This window comes from Triticum urartu, chromosome 4, assembly GCF_003073215.2.
Source record: "Triticum urartu cultivar G1812 chromosome 4, Tu2.1, whole genome shotgun sequence".
Taxonomy (NCBI): Eukaryota; Viridiplantae; Streptophyta; class Magnoliopsida; order Poales; family Poaceae; genus Triticum; species Triticum urartu.
This window is the reverse complement of record NC_053025.1, coordinates 133,654,475-133,674,772: the sequence shown is the minus strand read 5'-3', so window position 1 is coordinate 133,674,772 and position 20,298 is coordinate 133,654,475.

The following is a 20,298-nucleotide window of genomic DNA, read 5'->3' as shown; positions in this document are numbered from 1 at the left end:
TTTCCTTCTGTTTATTAGTGTATGTTTCATCAACTAGTGCCACTATAATGTAATCACGCCTTTTCATTATCTATGCAAACAGGGTTATTCAGCTACATTTTGGTGGAACTGCACAAATTTACGGATGGAACCGACATATATGCAGAGTGCGAGGTGCCAAGTAAAAATTACCGACACCAACCCTGCTCCATCTAAGCATTGGTATCCACCACCATTAGTGGGATGTGTGGCGCTCACTATGGACGGATCTTTCTTGACAGCAAATCCTCTAACCAAATACTAGTAGCTTAGACTTAAAAAAATACTAGTAGCTTATATTGGCAGTTTTCTAGGGGTGTACTCTTTTCTGAAAGAAGCACCAATCTATTTTTATTTATTTGTACACAGTGTCACAACTATGACCCAAAGGTCCAAAGCTATTTTAGGGTGATTGGCGTAGTACTCGGAGACTAATTGTAAGCATGATTTTTATTAGTTGTCACACTGATTGTAAGCATGAGCAGATGGAAGATTAGGTTAGTGCGAAGCTTACCTTAAACCCTACCAACGCCGTTGAAATGTGGCGAGCGTCGAGGGAACCGTGGAGAATGGCGGGGAAGCGACATCGCGCCATCCGGCCTCCTCTTGCGGTGGGATAATGAATACTCCTGTGGCTCCGGCTGGCTCTGCACCCTCAAGAACGGCACACCGTACTCGATCGATTCGTTATCCTCTGGGTGCTCGACCTTCGACCTGTACGCCCACCACCTCCGCTTGACTTTCGCCTCGGGCGAATCTGTCTGCTCCATCGCCCAGAGGAGATACTCGATGAACTCAAAGGACTGTGGCGTGACTGCCGCCGAAGAGTACATCGCCGCCCTCATCGCCGTCGTCTCGCTCTTTCACATACATTGCCACATGGCCCTCACCGTCCTCTAAATCTCCCACTCATTGTCAAACCAAGTAAGGATCTCCTTCAACCTGGCTAACTTTGCCTGGTCACCGCCAGCGATCTGCCTGATTCACTGCTGCATCCTCTCCATAGATGTCCTTCTGAGTGGTCCGGTGCTAGCTTTGGAAGATGGGAGGAGAGACGGTGGTCTTGTAATAGAGAAGAGGGAGAGGCGAGACAGTGGTTTTGGAATGGAGATGATGGAGAGGAGAGGGGGTGGTTTTGAAATGAAGAAGAGGGAGAGGTGAGACAGTGGTTTTGGAATGGAGATGATGGAGAGGAGAGGTTCCCCTGTCTTTCGGTCGCTGACAGGTGATTCTCAGAGAAGAAACTGCAAGTTTCAGTTTCAGATAAGAAACTCCAAGTTCAGTTTCAGATAAGAAACTTCAACTTTCAGAGGCAGAGCATTTATATTAACACGGCCTTTTCAAACAGTGTTAACATCATGCTGGAAGTTTTATTCATGGTCAAAACTGGAACTACCAGCCAGTTAACATCATGCTGATCAACATTCATGCATAGCACATCTTCATATGATGCACAGTGAAAAAGATATGTTATTTTCAAGATGCCCACACAATGTCGAGTGTGCGAAAAACAGAGAAAATGAGGGACGAAGTTTTGGCAAGTGTTGGACGTGGTGTGCGTAGATGACAATTGGGACCCACATGTCAATAAAGGCAGAGGCAAAAAATTTGGAGATATTTTCTCTGCACAGGTGGAATCGAACCAGGGCGGAACAGCTGTCGGGTAGTGTCACTCGGCCACTAGGCTAGTTCAGTTGTTTCGTTACTAATAAGGCACTTCCTTAGGTGGTCGGATCTTCTCATGCGCCTTTGTGCGCTCGCCGCGACACCGCTGTCTGCCGTTGTGAACATGCTAAACAAACGAGAGGAATCTAGAGAGGACTGTACGTGGAGAGACGGATAGTCAGGACCCACCAGGTCTATGGCCGTACGCAAGCAAGTGCCTCATCGAAAAAATACTTCCTCCTAATGCTATACTGACATTGGGGCCCATGGATTTGTCAATATAGTTACATTTTTAGGTGCTTCAACGTAGTTACTATAGGAGATAAATTCACAACGAAGCCAGGGAGCTGGCAGGTATCATTTATTATCACTGGGGCAGCAAGTATCAGCTGGGTTTTGGGCTGCCCCGTCTAGGCTTTCTTTTTTAACATGCGCAGCCCACGACCTCGGATGGGAGGTCCATAGGCCTGTTTGTATTTTCTTGAGGGCTGTCATGTATCGACCGGCCTATGGACCTCCATCCGAGGTTTTATTTTTCCTGAAACATCGGCAACCCAATTTATGTAATTTTTTTGAAGAAAACGCAAAGGTCTGTTCTATTTTTCTATATAAGAATAGGAACACCTGGTCCAACTTATGTTTCCCTTCTAACTATATTATATATATTTAAATTATTTTATATGTTATTATATATTATTTTTATTGTCATCATATATTTAACAGATACTTACATATGTAAGAAAACAATATCCCACATCTTATTAACTTATAAAAATAATTTCTTAACAATAAAATCCTGGATTTTTTGGCAACGAAAATCCTGGTGATTGTGTACAAAAGCTTGGTAAGATATAAGGACCAATGTAATAATAAATCACTTATTATTTAAATATATATATGTAACAAAATGCTCAGCCCCTGTTTATTTTTTGATAACATTGCTGCACCCATCCCAACCTTATAATTAGAATAAGCCCAACAAAATCGTGTATTTAGAGAAAGTGCAAATGGCCTGTAATATTTTTAGGAAAAATATAAATGGGCCGCATGGACGCTACGTTATTTGTTCACCCAGCCCAGCTAATGGACTGTAATTCAAAAAAAAGATCAAATGGACTGTAAATTCTACCCCGCAAAAAAAGACTAAATTCTGAAAAAATGGGTTGAATACGTGCCACATTTTTGGAGGCTGAAATGTGGGCCAATAAGTCGAAGCCAATGCAAGTCATTGTCAACTTAGTCAACAAATTATTCTGACATCGTTAGCCGTTGGATTTACATCCAACGACCGACATCCATCTTCAATCTCTCGTCTTCTTCCTCCAGCGCCGCCGGGACCACCTGCTCCCGCCTCCTGCTGCTAGCAGCTCTGCTTAGCAGTGCTTCGCTGTGAAGCGCTACTCCACCATTGGCCAGGCCATCCCTCCACCCCTCCACACCTCCTGTTCTTCTCCACCGACTGCCGAACCACACCGCACCAGAACTAGTTAACCCTCGTACACCTCTCCGTCTACGACTCTACTCCCGCGTCTTCCCATCTCCAGCTCGTTGCTGTCTGGGGCCTCGCCGGCGTCCACCACCTTGGATGCGCTCGGCCCGGAGTGGTCAACGTGGTCAACCAACGACACCATCGGAAGTAGACTTTGCATGGAGAGGCTGACAACTGGGTCCACGGCCGCACGCAAGGAAATGCCTCCTTATTATGCGCAAAATAATGATTCCTCCACCTGACAGCTGGGACCCACCGGAAGGGCCTCTGTATTTCATGAAAAACATTCCCACCACTGACAGGTCGGACCCACCAGCTATATCTTCGCACGCAAGGAAGTGCCTCCTTATTATGCACAAAAAAATGAATACCCCCTGCTAGCTGGGACCCACAATAGTGGGAGGCTGACTTGTGGGCCAACTAAGTTGACGGGGACAGAGGGCTTTGTCAACTTAGTCAATATGAACGATTCTAGCTCCAGTGACCATACGATGTCCATCCAATGGCCGTAGTGCTTCTTCAACCTCTGGTCTTCTTGCTCCAGCTGCCCAAAGTAGCGCCGATCGTGCCTTGTGCTCCTGCCTCCCGTGGCCGGCTGTGATGCCGCGGAGGCCTCACCGCCCCCTACTACTCCCACCGCTGGCCATGCCATCCCTCTACTCACCCACACCCCCTGTTATTCTCTAGCGATGGCAGCCTCACACTGATAACCCACAAGTATAGGGGATCGCAACAGTTTTCGATAACTAAGAGTGTCGAACCCAACGAGGAGCTAAAGGAAGAACAAATATTCCCTCAAGTTCTATCGACCACCGATACAACTCTACGCACGCTTGACGTTCGCTTTACCTAGAACAAGTATGAAACTAGAAGTACTTTGTAGGTGTTGTTGGATAGGTTTGCAAGATAATAAAGATTACGTAAATAAAAAGTAGGGGCTGTTGTAAGTAAAGAAACAATAAAGTAAATATAGCGAGTGTGGAAAATTGGTGGTAGGAGTTGTGAAATTGCCCCTAAGCAATTGACTACTTTACTAGACCGATAGCAAGTATTATGTGGGAGAGGCCACTGCTAGCATGTCATCCCTGGCTTGGAATTCTATGCACTTATGATTGGAACTATTAGCAAGCATCCACAACTACTAACGTTCATTAAGGTAAAACCCAACCATAGCATTAAGATACATTGGTCCCCCTTCCATCCCGTATGCATCAATTTCTATGCTAGGTTGAAGCTTCTGTCACTCTTGCCCTCCAATACATAGTCCTATCAACATACAACTAACCCTATGGTGTGATCCACATGCGCGCTCATATGATGGGCACCAAAGGGCAACATCATAACCACAAGCAAATTAAATCAATCATAGAAATTCATCAACCACCGATAGGACAACGAAAATCTACTCAGACATCATAGGATGGCAACACATCATTGGATAATAATATGAAGCATAAAGCACCATGTTCAAGTAGAGGGTAAAGCGGGGTTGCGGGAGAGTGGACCGCTGTAGATAGAGGGGGGAAGGTGATGGAGATGTTGGTGAAGATGGCGAAGGTGTTGGTGTAGATCACGGTGATGATGATGATGGCCACGGCAGCGTTCCGGCGCCACCAGAAGAGAAGGGGAGAGGGGGCCCCTTCGTCTTCTTCTTCCTTGACCTCCTCCCTAGATGGGAGAAGGGTTTCCCCTCTGGTCCTTGGCCTCCATGGCATGGGAGGGGCGAGAGCCCCTCCGAGATTGGATCTGTCTCTCTGTCTCTCTCTGTTTCTGCGTTCTCAGATTCTACCCTTTCACCGTTTCTTATATTCCCGGAGATCCGTAACTCCGATCGGGCTGAGATTTTAACACGATCTCTATCCGGATATTAGCTTTCTTGCAGCGAAAGAAGGGAATCAACCGCCTTACGGGGTGGCCACGAGGGTCAGGGGCGCGCCCCCTGCCTCGTGGGCCCCTCGAGCATCATCTCACATTGATTTCACTTCCCAAAAATCACATATATTCCAAAAAAAATCTCCGTCCGTTTTTATCCCGTTTGGACTCCGTTTGATATGGATTTTCTGCGAAACATAAAACATGCAACAAACAGGAACTGGCACTGGGCACTGGATCAATATGTTAGTCCCAAAAATAGTATAAAAAGTTGCCAAAAGTATATGAAAGTTGTATAATATTGGCATGGAACAATCAAAAATTATAGATACGACGGAGACGTATCAGCATCCCCAAGCTTAATTCCTGCTCGTCCTCGAGTAGGTAAATGTTAAAAAAGATAGTTTGATGTGGAATGCTACCTAGCATAATCTTGATCACATATCTAATCATGGCATGAATATTAAGACACGAGTGATTCAAAGCAATAGTCTATCATTTGACATAAAAACAATAATACTTCAAGCCCACTAATAAAGCAATCATGTTTTTTCAAAATAACAAGGCCAAAGAAAGTTATCCCTACAAAATCATATAGTCTGGCTATGCTCCATCTTCACCACACAAAATATTCACATCATGCACAACCCCGATGACAAGCCAAGCAATTGTTTCATACTTTTGACGTTCTCAAACCTTTTCAACTTTCACGCAATACATGAGCGTGAGCCATGGACATAGCACTATAGGTGGAATAGAATGGTGGTTGTGGAGAAGACAAAAAGGAGAAGATAGTCTCACATCAACTAGTCGTATCAACGGGCTATGGAGATGCCCATCAATAGATATCAATGTGAGTGAGTAGGGATTGCCATGCAACGGATGCACTAAGAGCTATAAGTGTATGAAAGCTCAGACTGAAAACTAAGTGGGTGTGCATCCAACTTGCTTGCTCATGAAGACCTCGGGCATTTGAGGAAGCCCATCATCAGAATATACAAGCCAAGTTCTATAATGAAAATTCCCACTAGTATATGAAAGTGATAAATCAAGAGACTCTCTATATGAAGAACATGGTGCTACTTTGAAGCACAAGTGTGGTAAAAGGATAGTAACATTGCCCCTTCTCTCTTTTTCTCTAATTTATTTTTTATTTTTTGGGCCTTCTCTCTTTTTTTCTCTTTTTTAAAATAATTTTTTTATTTTTTTTATTTTTTCGTCCGAAGTCTCATCCTGACTTGTGGGGGAATCATAGTCTCCATCATCCTTTCCTCACTGGGGCAATGCTCTAATAATGATGATCATCACACTTTTATTTACTTACAACTCGATAGTAGAACAAAGATATGACTCTATATGAATGCCTTCGGCAGTGTACTGGGATGTGCAATGATCTAGCGTAGCAATGACATCAAAAAACGGACAAGCCATGAAAACATCATGCTAGCTATCTTACGATCATGCAAAGCAATATGACAATGAATGCTCAAGTCATGTATATGACGATGATGGAAGTTGTATGACAATATATCTTAGAATGGCTATGGAAATGCCATGATAGGTAGGTATGGTGGTTGTTTTGAGGAAGGTATATGGTGGGTTTATGGTACCGGCGAAAGTTGCGCGATACTAGAGAGGCTAGCAACGATGGAAGGGTGAGAGTGTGTATAATCCATGGACTCAACATTAGTCATAAAGAACTCACATACTTATTGCAAAAATCTATTAGTGATCGAAACAAAGTACTACGCACATGCTCCTAGGGGGATAGATTGGTAGGAAAAGACCATCGCTCGTCCCCGACCGCCACTCATAAGGAAGACAATCTATAAATAAATCATGCTCCGACTTCATTACATAACGGTTCACCATACGTGCATGCTACGGGAATCACAAACCTCAACACAAGTATTTCTACTAATCCACAACTACCCACTAGCATTACTCTAATATCACCATCTATATATCACAAAACTATTGCAAGGAATCAAACATATCATATTCAGTGATCTACAAGTCTTATGTAGGATTTTATGACTAACCATGTGAATGACCAGTTCCTGCCATCTCTCTAAATAGATATAAGTGAAGCAAGAGAGTTTAGTTATTTCTACAAAAGATATGCCCACACTCTAACAAATATAAGTGAAGCAAAAGAGCATTCTACAAATGGTGGTTGTCTAAGTGAAGAGAAACAGGCAATCCAAACTTCAAATGATATAAATGAAGCACATGAAGCATTCTATAAAGCCATACTCAAAAGATATAAGTGAAGTGCATAGAGCATTCTATAAATCAACCAACGACTATCTCATAACAGCATGGTGCATAAAAGAAAAATGAAAACTAAATGCAAAAGACGCTCCAAGATTGCACATATCGCATGAATGAAACGAATCCGAAAACATACCGATACTTGTTGAAGAAAGAGGGGATTCCTTCCGGGGCATCCCCAAGCTTAGACGCTTGAGTATCCTTGAATATTTACTTGGGGTGCCTCGGGCATCCCCAAGCTTGATCTCTTGCCTCTCTTCCTTCTTCTCACATCGAGACCTTCTCGATCATCGAACACTTCATCCACACAAAATTTCAATAGAAAACTCGGTAAGATCTGTTAGTATAATAAAGCAAATCACTAGTCTAAGTACTGTTGAAAACCAATTCATATTTTTTCCATTGTTTCTACTGTAATATAACTTTTTCATGGCTTAATCCACTAATATAAATTGATAGTTTCATCAAAACAAGCAAACTATGCATCAAAAACAGAATCTGTCTAAAACAGAACAGTCTGTAATAATCTGAACATTCACCATACTTCTTATACTTGAAAAATTCTACCAAAATTAGGAAAAATACAAATTTTTCATAGAAAGACAGTGCAAAAAGAATCAGAACCATTTGATGTTCCATATAAAAATGTAAAATCACGCACTACAGCCAAAGTTTCTGTCCTGCACCGTACAAACCAACAAGCATCTAAAACATCCTAAAGGCAAACCTTGGCACATTATTTTTATAATACAATGGAATTGTACAAGGGGATAATTATTTTTGTTGAAAATTTTCTGTAATAAAGATTCACAAAGTTTCAGTGAGCATGAACAAAGTTCAAGGAGCTCTCCCACTTCAACAATGCTTGTCTTTCTCACTTTCACTTTCCTTTTGAAAAAGTTTTGGGTTACCCTCTTTATTTTTGTTATTTTTAAACTATATAAAAGCACTCAACAGAAATAAATGACTCTCTAAAACTTCCAGGTTGTCTTCCTGGCAGCGCTTTCTTTAAAGCCATTAAGCTAGGCATAAAGTGTTCAAGTAATGAATCCACCCGGATCCCAAGGTATATCAAAGCCAATTTTAATTAACAACGATTTGTAATTTAGTAGTGAGCACAAAGCAACATATATCATGTAACTACGAAGTCTAACTCTCTTCCTATGCATCGGCATGTCATAAAAGAACAATTCATGCACACATAGTAAAGGCCAATGCATAGCATAAGCAGTTTCTTGCAATTTTATCATATTGGAAACATAGAGAGGTGCAGATATAGTTCCTCTCTCATAATAATTTCAAGTAGGAGCAGCAAGCACATGCATATTATATTCATCAAAATCATCATGTGTAACGGTAAAAGGCAACCCATCAATATAATCCTTAATAAGTGCAAACTTCTCCGATATAGTGTAGTCAGGAGAATTCAAAAAGATAATAGGACTATCATGCGTGGGTGCAATAGCAACAATTTCATGTTTAACATAAGGAACTATAGCAAGTTCATCTTCATAAGCATAATTCATATTGGCATCTTGGCCACAAGCATCATCAAAAAGGGATATTTCAAGAGAATCAACGGGATCATAATAGTCATCATAGCAATCATCATTCGGTAAGCACGAAGGGGAATTAAATAATGTATGAGTTGAAGAGTTACTCTCATTAGAAGGTGGGCACGGGTGATCAATCCGCTCTTCCTCCTTTTGTTCTTCGCTCTCCTCCTCATCTTTCAATCCAATGAGCTCACAGTTTCATCAATTTCTTCTTCCATAGACTCCTGCAAAATATTAGTCTCTTCTTGGACAGCGGAGACTTTCTCAATAAGCGCATTAATATCGTAATTGTATTCATTATTCTCATAACAATATTTAAGGATAGCTAAATTTTCAGGTCTATAAACCGAATCATCAAAGTCTTCAAACTCTTTAAACATAGATTCAATTTCATAAGCACCCATAAAAGCAACAAATTCTTCTATTTGTTCCACATCATAGTAATCATATATACCATTAGCATAAGAAGCTAAGGTTTTATTATCATTAAATTCGCATGAAAAGGGAAGGTGTGGAGCCTTCATCCTAGAGCAACAAGTATAATCATATCTCAAGCATAGTTGCCTAGCATACCACTTCAATATATGAATTTGATCCCATAATAGTTTCCCTTTTTGTGTCAAGCGGTAATCCCTAAAGTATTCACGTTGATCAAACATTACTCCCATTACATAATTGAATGGGGTTTTCTCAGGATTATTAAAGTAGTACATAATATCTTTCACATAACCAGCATCGAGGGTTTTAGGAGGTTCCCCATCTCCATGAGTAGAAAGTACACCTAATGTTTTTGGTATTTCGTGTTCCATATCCATAACTAAAGATAAAGAACAACTAAGAACAGCAAATAAAAATTACTTAGTGATAAAGCAAACAAGCACACATGAGAATATTCACCCCACGCTATTGCTCCCCGGCAACGGCGCCAGAAAAAGGTCTTGATAACCCACAAGTATAGGGGATCGCAATAGTTTTCGATAAGTAAGAGTGTTGAACCCAACGAGGAGCTAAAGGTAGAACAAATATTCCCTCAAGTTCTATCGACCATCGATACAACTCTACACACGCTTGACGTTCGCTTTACCTAGAACAAGTATGAAACTAGAAGTACTTTGTAGGTGTTGTTGGATAGGTTTGCAAGATAATAAAGATTATGTAAATAAAAGTAGGGGCTGTTGTAAGTAAAGAAACAATAAAGTAAATATAGCGAGTGTGGAAAATTGGTGGTAGGAGTTGTGAAATTGCCCCTAAGCAATTGACTACTTTACTAGACCGATAGCAAGTATTATGTGGGAGAGGCCACTGCTAGCATGTCATCCCTGGCTTGGAATTCTATGCACTTATGATTGGAACTATTAGCAAGCATCCACAACTACTAACGTTCATTAAGGTAAAACCCAACCATAGCATTAAGATACATTGGTCCCCCTTCCATCCCGTATGCATCAATTTCTATGCTAGGTTGAAGCTTCTGTCACTCTTGCCCTCCAATACATAGTCCTATCAACATACAACTAACCCTATGGTGTGATCCACATGCGCGCTCATATGATGGGCACCAAAGGGCAACATCATAACCACAAGCAAATTAAATCAATCATAGAAATTCATCAACCACCGATAGGACAACAAAAATCTACTCAGACATCATAGGATGGCAACACAACATTGGATAATAATATGAAGCATAAAGCACCATGTTCAAGTAGAGGGTACAGCGGGTTGCGGGAGAGTGGACCGCTGTAGATAGAGGGGGGAAGGTGATGGAGATGTTGGTGAAGATGGCGAAGGTGTTGGTGTAGATCGCGGTGATGATGATGATGGCCACGGCAGCGTTCCGGCGCCACCAGAAGAGAAGGGGAGAGGGGGCCCCTTCGTCTTCTTCTTCCTTGACCTCCTCCCTAGATGGGAGAAGGGTTTCCCCTCTGGTCCTTGGCCTCCATGGCATGGGAGGGGCGAGAGCCCCTCCGAGATTGGATCTGTCTCTCTGTCTCTCTCTGTTTCTGCGTTCTCAGATTCTACCCTTTCACCGTTTCTTATATTCCCGGAGATCCGTAACTCCGATCGGGCTGAAATTTTAACACGATCTCTATCCGGATATTAGCTTTCTTGCAGCGAAAGAAGGGAATCAACCGCCTTACAGGGTGGCCACGAGGGTCAGGGGCGCGCCCCCTGCCTCGTGGGCCCCTCGAGCATCGTCTCACATTGATTTCACTTCCAAAAATCACATATATTCGAAAAAAATCTCCATCTGTTTTTATCCCGTTTGGACTCCGTTTGATATGGATTTTCTGCGAAACATAAAACATGCAACAAACAAGAACTGGCACTGGGCACTGGATCAATATGTTAGTCCCAAAAATAGTATAAAAAGTTGCCAAAAGTATATGAAAGTTGTATAATATTGTCATGGAACAATCAAAAATTATAGATACGATGGAGACGTATCACACACCGCAGCGAACCAGCGAACCCTTATACTCCTCTACGCGTGGGCATCCACTGCCGCGTCTTCCCCGGCTCCGCGTCGTCCCCTTCCTAGGCCTTGCCGTCGTCCACCGCCCTAGTGCTCTCGGCGCGACGTGGTCAACGTGGTCAAGGAACGGCTTCCATCGGACGTGGACTGTACGTGGAGAGGCTGACAGCTGGGTCCACGGCCGCAACAAGGAAGTGCCTCCTTATTACGCGGAAAATAATGATTCCTCCACCTGACAGCAGGGATCCACCGTACGGGCAACCGTATTTCACGAAAAAACGTTTCCCCCTGACTGCTGGGACCTACCAGCGACATCTTCGCATGCAAGGAAGTGCATCCGGGCAAAAAAAACGATTCGCCCCTAACTGCCGGGACCCACCAGCTACATCTTCGCACGCAAGGAAGTGCCTGACAGTCGGGAACCACCTGGTCGAAGCATACGTAGCATTGTCATTCTGGTCGCGAATGTGTACGTACATACTAGTCAATGTAGAGGCGCGCACATGTCGTAGTAAAGGCGCGCACGTAGCATGTACACGTACGTACAGCGGCCAGGGTGCAAGAAAGTAAATACGACCACGTACGTACATACGGGCGGGGTCTCGAACGCCTACTTGCGCGTACGTATGGCCAGGGCTCGTGTACATGGCTGGGTCGGAACGGAGAAACTGCGTCGTCGTCGTGTTCATGGGGAGGCAACGGAATGCGTCATGTTCATCAGGAGGCAACAGAACGCGTGGGAGCCAACCGGCTTGGACAACACAACCGATGGAAACGAGGCCTGGCGTACCGCAGAACGGAGGAAACGGCCTTGTGTTCGACCGGCCATGGTCGAAACGAGATCCTGTTCATCGGGAGGGGTCTGGCGTACCGCAAAACGGAGGAAACAGACCTCCTACAATCGAAACGAGGGTCTTATTGATCGGGGGGGGGGGGTGTGGCGTATCGCAAAACGGAGGAAACGTACTTGTGTTGGAGCGCTACAGTCGAAAGGGGGGTCCTGTTCATCGGGAGGGGTGTGGTGTACCGCAAAACAGGACTCCACGGGATACTGTTCATCTCCACCGTTGACCCCCTCTAGCCTCCACGGGCTACTGTTCATCCACCGTCGACCTCCTCCAGCCTCCACCTACGACTGTTCATCCATGGACTCCTGTTCATCCAGCCTCCACCACGCGCTACTCCACCGGCTACTGTTCAACCAGCCCTCTCCACGGGCTCCTGTTCAACCACCCCCTCCACGGGCTACTATTCATCCAGCCCTCCACCATCTACTGTTCATCCTGCCCTCCACGGGATGGTCCTGTTCATCCAGCCCCAATCGGCTCGATCGATCGGGGTCCTGTTCATCCAGAGGCAATACCACGGGGTCCTGTTCATCCACCCCCACCGGGAACTATTCATCCAAACCCCCCAGCAACGCTCACTGTTCATCCAGAGGCAGCATCGATCAGCTTCAGTTAGCAGCAGTAGCGAAGGAATCGCTCGATCGGGTTCAGTTAACAGCCATCGATCGGTCGCTCGGGTTCAGTAACGCGTGGCCTGCAGTGCAATCGCTCGGGTTCAGTTAGAGCCCAACGCCTCGCTCGGGTTCAGTTAGAGCCCAACGCCTTGCACCCACGCGCGTGCGTGTATGAGAGAAATGCGCATCGCTCAGCCCCGACCACCCACCGTAACCGGGAACACCCCGATATTTTCCTCATCCTCGCTTCTACCATGGTTTTTTCCGTCATGGACGGCCCAAAGAATGTCATGCAGCTGCGTCTCCGGCCCGCCCAGGACGAAAAGCCCATTTTCTGTCATGATTTTTTGTCATAGAAGTAGGACCCCACCACATCTATGATGATACCGTGTTTTGTCACAATTATTGTCATAGAAGTCTCATAAGTATGACATAATTTTTTTTCGTTTGACCCAAAATGTCACGGATGTGTCTTTTTTTGTAGTGAGCCCTCCGTGGACTCGTGCAACCGTTACCCTTCGTGGGTTGAAGTCTCCATCAACGTGGATGTACGATAACACCACCTATCGGAACCACGCCAAAAATCTCCGAGTCTCCAATTGCGTTTGCACACTCCAATCCCATCCCTTTACTTTCTTGCAACTTGCATGCTTTACTTTCCGCTGCTCATATACTCTTGTCATGCTTGCTTGAAATGTATTATGAGTGTTTAAACTTGTGCTAAAACTCCACCTCAACTTAAAGAAATTAAAAACCGCTACTTTTCTTTGTTAAGAGTCTATTCACCCCCTATAGACACCTCTTCTTGATCCTTTCACCGACAACTTATCAAAACGCGCTGCCCTCAAGTTGCCTGTGGAACCAGGTACCTTTGTGCTTCAATTGACCCACCCATCCGTTGAGCCATCAGCAGGACAGAACAAGCGAAGGAAGGCAGGCCCCAGCAAGTACTTTCCCGCTGAGCTCCTAGGAGCCGCCGACAAAGACGTTGCCCGATGCCCCAAGCTTGCCGGGGGGCAGCAACCTCCGGCGGGGCCCCAGGCCCCGACCGTAGAGGCAGCTGCCCCTACGGCCGAAGACGAGCCTTTAGTCCTTGCCGTCGAGCCCCAGGCTCCGGCATGGGCGCAGCACACCGTCCGTTTCCTCCAAACAGGGGAACTCCTTGGGGAATAAGAAGAGGCACAGAAAGTAGCCCATTGGTCCAGCATGTATTGATATGTCTCCAACGTATCTATAATTTTTGATTGTTCCATGCTATTATATTATCTGTTTTGGATGTTTAATGGGCTTTAATATGCTCTTTTATATTATTTTTGGGACTAACCTATTAACCGGAGGCCTAGTGCCAGTTTTTGTCTATTTTAGAGTTTCGCAGAAAAGGAATACCAAACGGAATCCAACGGAATGAAACCTTCGCAATGATCTTTCTTGTACGAAAAGAAAACCAGGAGACTTGGAGTGGAAGTCTGGAACTCCGCGAGGTGGCCACGAGGCAGGAGGGCGCGCCTAGGGTGCAGGCGTGCCCCCACCCTCGTGGGCCCCACGTAGCTCCACCGACGTACTTCTTTCGTGTATATATACTCTTATACCCTAGAAATATCAGGGGGAGCCACGAAACCACTTTTCCACTGCCGCAACCTTCTATACCTGTGAGATCCCATCTTGGGGTCTTTTCCGGCGATCTACCGGAGGTGGAATCAATCACGTAGGGCTTCTACATCAACACCATAGCCTCTCCGATGAAGCGTGAGTAGTTTACCACAGACCTTCGGGTCCATAGTTATTAGCTAGATGGCTTCTTCTCTCTCTTTGATCTTCAATACAAAGTTCTCCTCGATGTTCTTGGGGATCTATTCGATGTAATACTCTTTTGCGGTGTGTTTGCCGGGATCCGATGAATTGTGGATTTATGAACTTGATTATCTATGAATATTATTTGGTTCTTCTCTGAATTCTTATATGCATGATTTTATATCTTTGCAAGTCTCTTCGAATTGTCGGTTTAGTTTGGCCTACTAGATTGATCTTTCTTGCAATGGGAGAAGTGCTTAGCTTTGGGTTCAATCTTGCGGTGTCCTTTCCCAGTGACAGTAGGGGCAGCAAGGCATGTATTGTATTGTTTCCATCGAGGATAAAAAGATGGGGTTTATATCATATTGTTTGAGTTTATCCCTCTACATCATGTCATCTTGCTTAATGCGTTACTCTGTTCTTATGAACTTAATACTCTAGATGCATGCTGGATAGCAGTTGATGTGTGGAGTAATAGTAGTAGATGCAGAATCGTTTCAATCTACTTGGCACGGACATGATGCCTATATTCATGATCATTGCCTTAGATATCTTCATAACTATGCGCTTTTCTATCAATTGATCGGCAGTAATTTGTTCACCCACCTCAATACATGCTATCTTGAGAGAAGCCACTAGTTAAACCTATGGCCCCGGGTCTCTTTCTTATTATATTGCATCTCTTTTATTTACATCGCATGTCGTTTACTATTTTGCAATCTTTACTTTCCAATCTATACAACAAAAATACCAAAAATATTTATCTTACTATCTTTATTAGATCTCACTTTTGCGAGTGACCGTGAAGGGATTGACAACCCCTTTATCATGTTGGTTGCAAGGTTCTTGATTGTTTGTGTAGGTACTAGGTGACTTGTGTGTTGTCTCCTACTGGATTGATACCTTGGTTCTCAAAAACTAAGGGAAATACTTACGCTACTTTGCTGCATCACCCTTTCCTCTTCAAGGGAAAACCAACACATGCTCAAGAGGTAGCAAGAAGGATTTCTGGCGCCGTTGCCGGGGAGATCTACGCCAAGTCAAGACATACCAAGTACCTATCATAAACTCTGCTCCCTCGCATTACATTATTTGCCATTCGTCTCTCGTTTTCCTCTGCCCTACTTCTAAAATGATTTTCGAAAACCTTTGCCTTTTCTTCGCCCTCTTCCATTCGCCTCTTTTCGCTTGCTTCTTGTGTGCTTGTGTGTTGGATTGATTGTTTGTCACGATGGCTCAAGATAATATTAAATGGTGTGACTTTTCCAATACCAACAACAATGATTTTATTAGCACTCCGATTGCTCCTACTACCGATGCTGAATCTTGTGAAATTAATAGCTTTGTTGAATCTTGTTATGAAAGATCAATTTTTTGGCCTTCCTAGTGAAGATGCCGCTACCCATCTAAACAATTTTGTTGATTTGTGTGATATGCAAAAGAAGAAAGATGTGGATAATGATATTGTTAAATTGAAGCTATTTCTGTTTTCGCTTAGAGATCGTGCTAAAACTTGGTTCTCTTCTTTGCCTAAAAATAGTATTGATTCATGGAATAAGTGCAAAGATGCTTTTATCTCTAAGTATTTTCCTCCCACTAAGATCATCTCTCTTAGGACTGATATTATGAATTTTAAGCAACTTGATCATGAGCATGTTGCACAAGCTTGAGAGAGGATGAAATTAATGATACGTAATTGCCCTACACATGGTTTGAATTTGTGGATGATTATACAAAATTTTTATGCCGGATTGAATTTTTCTTCTAGAAATCTTTTAGATTTGGCCGCGGGAGGCACTTTTATGGAAATCACTTTAGGAGAATCTACTAAACTCCTAGACAGTATTATGGTTAATTATTCTCAATGGTACACCTAAAGATCCACTAGTAAAAATGTTCATGCTATTGAAGAGATTAATGTTTAGAGTGGAAAGATGGATGAACTTATGAAATTGTTTGCTAATAAAAGTGTTTCTTCAGATCCTAATGATATGCCTTTGTCCACTTTGATTGAGAATAACAATGAATCTATGGATGTGAAGTTTGTTGGTAGGAACAATTTTGGTAACAATGCATACAGAGGAAATTTTAATTCTAGGCCGTTTCCTAGTAATTCCTCTAATAATTATGGTAATTACTACAACAACTCCTATGGAAAATTTAATAAGATGCCCTATGATTTTGAGATTAGTGTTAAAGAATTTATGAGTTCGCAAAAGAATTTCAATGCTTTGGTTGAAGAGAAATTGCTTAAGATTGATGAATTGGCTAGGAACATGGATAGAATTTCTCTTGATGTTGATTCTTTGAAACTTAGATCTATTCCACCTAAACATGAGATCAATGAGTCTCTCAAAGCCATGAGAATTTCCATTGATGAGTGCAAAGAAAGAACCGCTAGGATGCGTGCTAAAAAATATTGCTTTGTGAAAGTGTGTTCTTCTAGTTTGCATGATAATAATGATGAAGATCTAAAAGTGATTGATGTGACTCCTATTAAATCTTTGTCTTCCAATATGAATCTTGATAAAGATGGGACTGGATATGAGTCAACTTTAGTTAAAAGGTGTCCCAATGATTCAGAGTTTTTAGATCTTGATGCAAAAATTAACAAAAGTGGGATTGAAGAGGTCAAAACTTTACATAGTAGTGAACCCACTATTTTGGATTTCAAGGAATTTAATTATGATAATTGCTCTTTGATAGATTGTATTTCCTTGTTGCAATCCGTGTTAAATTCTCCTCATGCTTATAATCAAAATAAAGCTTTTACTAAACATATCGTTGATGCTTTAATGCAATCCTATGAAGAAAAGCTTGAACTAGAAGTTTCTATCCCTAGAAAACTTTACGATGAGTGGGAACTACTATTAAAATTAAGATTAAAGATTATGAATGCTATGCTTTACGTGATTTGGACGCTAGTGTTTCCACAATTCCAAAAACTTTGTGTGATGTGCTAGGTTTCCATGAATTTGATGTTTGTTCTTTAAATTTGCATCTTGCGAATTCCACCATTAAGAAACCTATGGGAAGGATTAATGATGTTCTTATTGTTGAAAATATGAATTATGTGCCCGTAGATTTCATTGTTCTTGATATAGATTGCAATCCTACATGCCCTATTATTCTTTGTAGACCTTTCCTTAGAACAATTGGTGCAATTATTGACATGCAAGAAGGGAATATTAGATTCCAATTTCCGTTAAGGAAAGGCATGGAACACTTTCCTAGGAAGAAAATTAAATTTCCTTATGAATCTATTATGAGAGCCATTTATGGATTGCATGCCAAATATGACAATACCTAGATCTATTCTTGCTTTTATGCCTAGCTAGGGGCATTAAACGATAGCGCTTGTTGGGAGGCAACCCAATTTTATTTTTGTTCTTTACTTTTTGTTCCTGTTTAGTAATAAATAATTTATCTAGCCTCTGTTATGATTTTGTTTTTTATGTTTGAATTAGTGTTTGTGCCAAGTAAAGCCTTTAGGATCTTCTTGGGTGATTGCTGTTTGATTTTGCTGATAAAAACAGGAAATATGTGCTCACGAAAATAATTTTCACTTTTTACCAGAGAGCGATAAAATACCAATTCTAACTGCAGTAGATAAATATACTAATTTTACTGGACTTCCTAATTTTTCATAATTTTTGGAGTTACAGAAGTACTCGAAACCTACAGATTGCTACAGACTGTTCTGTTTTTGACAGATTCTGTTTTTCGTGTGTTGTTTGCTTATTTTGATGAATTTATGGCTAGTATAGGGGGGGTATGAACAATAGAGAAGTTGGAATATAGTAGGTTTAACACCAATATAAATTAAGAATGAGTTTATTGCAGAACCTTAAAGTGGTGGTTTATTTTCTTATACTAATGGAGCTCATGAGATTTTCTGTTGAGTTTTGTGTTGTGAAGTTTTCAAGTTTTTGGGTAAAGATTTGATGGATTTTGGAATAAGGAGTGGCAAGAGCCTAAGATTGGGGATGCCCAAGGCATACCAAGGTAAAATTCAAGGACAAACAAAAGCCTAAGCTTGGGGATGCCCCGAAAGGCATCCCCTCTTTCGTATTCGTCTATCGGTAACTTACTTGAGGCTATATTTTTATTCACCACATGATATGTGTTTTTCTTGGAGCGTCTTGTATGATTTGAGTCTTTGATTTTTAGTTTACCACAATCATCCTTGCTTTACACACCTTTTGGGAGAGACACGCATGAATCGAAATTTATTAGAACGGGGCATCCCCTCTTTCGTATTCGTCTATCGGTAACTTTACTTGAGGCTATATTTTTATTCACCACATGATATGTGTTTTTCTTGGAGCGTCTTGTATGATTTGAGTCTTTGCTTTTTAGTTTACCACAATCATCCTTTCTTTACACACCTTTTGGGAGACACACGCATGAATCGGAATTTATTAGAATACTCTATGTGTTTCACTTATATCTTTTGAGCTATACAATTTTGCTCTAGTGCTTCACTTATATCTTTTGAGCTATACAATTTTGCTCTAGTGCTTCACTTATATCTTTTTAGAGCACATTGGTGGTTTTATTTTATAGAAATTATTGATATCTCATGCTTCACTTATATTATTTTGAGAGTCTTTTAGAACAGCATGGTAATTTGATTTGGCTATAAAACTAGTCCTAATATGATGGGCATCCAAGATGGGTATAATAAAAACTTTCATATAAAGTGCATTGAATACTATGAGAAGTTTGATGCTTGATGATTGTTTTGAGACATGAGGATGGTGATATTAGAGTCATGCTAGTAAATTAATTGTGAATTTGAGAAATACTTGTGTTGAGGTTTGCAAGTCCCGTAGCATGCACGTATGGTAACCGTTGTGTAACAAATTTGAAGCATGAGGTATTTCTTTGATTTTCTACCTTATGAGTGGCGGTCGGGGACGAGCGATGGTATTTTCCTACCAATCTATCCCCCTAGGAGCATGCGCGTAGCGCTTGGTTTTTGATGACTTGTAGATTTTTACAATAAGTATGTGAGTTCTTTATGACTAATGTTGAGTCCATGGATTATACGCACTCTCACCCTTCCACCGTTGCTAGCCTCTCTAGTACCACGCAACTTTCGCTGATACCATAAACCCACCATTTACCTTCCTCAAAACAGCCACCATACCTACCTATTATGGCACTTCCATAGCCATTCTGAGATATATTTCCATGCAACCTTCCACCGTTCCGTTTATTATGACATGCTCCATCATTGTCATATTGCCTTGCATGATCATGTAGTTGACATCGTATTTGTGGCAAAGCCACCATTCATAATTTTTTATACATGTCACTCTTGATTCATTGCACATCCCGGTACACCGCCGGAGGCACGCATATAGAGTCATATTTTTGTTCTAAGCATCGAGTTGTAATCTTTGAGTTGTAAATAAATAGAAGTGTGATGATCATCATTATTAGAGCATTGTCCCATGTGAGGAAACAAAAAAAGAGAGAGATAAAAAGAGGTCAAAGAAGCCAAAAAAAGAGAGAGACAAAAAAGAGAGAAGGGACAATGCTACTATCCTTTTTCCACACTTGTGCTTCAAAGTAGCACCATGATCTTCATGATAGAGAGTCTCTTATTTTGTCACTTTCATATACTAGTGGGAAATTTTCATTATAGAACTTGGCTTGTATATTCCAACGATGGGCTTCCTCAAATGCC